Source organism: Echinops telfairi, unplaced genomic scaffold (genome assembly GCF_000313985.2).
Source record: "Echinops telfairi isolate 266 unplaced genomic scaffold, ASM31398v2 ScPeMD7_7469;HRSCAF=8507_0, whole genome shotgun sequence".
In the NCBI taxonomy this organism is placed as follows: Eukaryota; Metazoa; Chordata; class Mammalia; order Afrosoricida; family Tenrecidae; genus Echinops; species Echinops telfairi.
The window spans coordinates 95,739,612-95,741,422 of record NW_022111372.1 but is presented as its reverse complement, the minus strand read 5'-3'; positions in this window follow the sequence as shown (position 1 = coordinate 95,741,422).

Genomic DNA, 1,811 nt, shown 5'->3' with positions numbered 1-1,811 from the left:
ATTAGTTGTGGGGGGCTGGCCTTTCCTCCACACTTTAGAAGTATTCTCCTGGTCGAGTCTGATGGGGTGCCATACCCTAGCCCCTAAGTCTAATTTTAGTAATCCTTGGGGACTTCATTGTTTTGCTCCCCTTGCTGTGCTTAGTGTTTCTGCATCTCTCTGTTTGTAGAAAAATACAGTTCACACTTCAGGCTTCTCTAATACAGGGATGTGCTCTGTGTTCAATCAGACCCCAGCTGTGGTCTCTTAACCTTTGCGGTCAAGTTGATTCGAACTGATGGCGACCCATGTGTGTCAGAGCAGAGTTGCCCCACATGTCGTCTTGACAGAAGCAAATTGCCAGGCCTTTCTTTGTAGATGCCAATGGGTGGATTCAAACTGCCAATCTCTGGTACCCAATGCTCAGTACACTTGTTTATTCATTCGACAAATACATATTGCACATCTGCTATCTGAGAGACATTGTTTAAGGCCATCGGAGGAGTAGCAATACCAAGAGAAAGCTCTCTGACCTCATGGAGCACAGATCCAATGGTCAAAAAATGCCAACTCAAACTCACTGCCCTCAAGTCGATGCCAACTCTTGATAGCCCTAGAGGAGAGGGGAGGACCGCTGGTGGCAGTGTAGCAAATTATGATGCCTATTTCAGTGGGGAAAGATAAGTAATACATGCACAAAAAATGTTGTTCTGGAGAAAAACAGCTATGTAGTTAGAGATGGACCTGGTGGAGGCCACTTATCTTTGGGAAATCCTCTGAGAGGACCTAACATCTGAGCTGAAACCTGAGAAATGAGACTGAGACGGAGGGGGAAGAACATTCCAGAGAGAGGGAACATCAAGAACAAAGGGTTTAGGATGCTTGGAATACCTAAAGAACAACAAGGAAGGAGCCAGTGTGGCTAGATGGGGAGAGTGACAACAAGAGACTTCGGAGAATTGCACCAAGGCCAGACCACAGAACAGTGTAATAACAGCTTATGGGAACAGTATGGTATTCTGAGCGTGACTGGAAGCCACTGACTGACGTCATGTTCATCTGATCTGAAAGCTATTTTAAAGGGATCACTGTGGATTCTTAACGGAAAATGGCTTGGAGAGCGCAAGAGTGGAAGCGGGTAAACCAGTTAGGAGACGACTGCAGTAGTTCAGGAGAAAGGGGCAGTGTGCTGGGACTAGGATGATGGCAGTGGAGAGCAAGGAAAGTAGATGCATCCAGGTGACGTTTCCTGAGTTTGATGAAGGAACAAGTGTGGGGAGGGATGGAGAGCAATGAAGGAAAGTTGATTCCTAATTTCAAAATAAGTCTACTGACACTGCATGATTCCAACTACATGACGTTTTGGAAAAGGCAAAACTGTAGAGACAGTAAAAAGATCAGTATGTTAGGCTGGGTTGACTAGAGAAATAAATCCAGTGACATATATATGTGTGTGTGTGTGTGTGTATATATAAGTATATATATATGAGAGAGCTTTAGATTGACAAATAATTATGTATAAAGAAAACAACCAAGCCCATTCCAACTCAAGTCCATAAGTCTGATACTAGTCCACAAGTCCCTCTTGAGATTCATGCAGCCCTACAAGCAATGATGCAGAATGCAGGAAGATCACAGGTTGGTGGGTGCAGAGTCATGTGGATCCAAGGGCAGTGGATGCATCACAGGGCTCTGGCAGCAACCAGGGTCCACCAGCAGGAAGGTTGAAGGCAGAGAGAGAAGGGGAGGTTCCCAGGTCCTCCTGATGAGAAGGCCACACCCACAAGAAGACACCATCAGGCTGAGACCTGAATGACAGGTTGAATACCAAT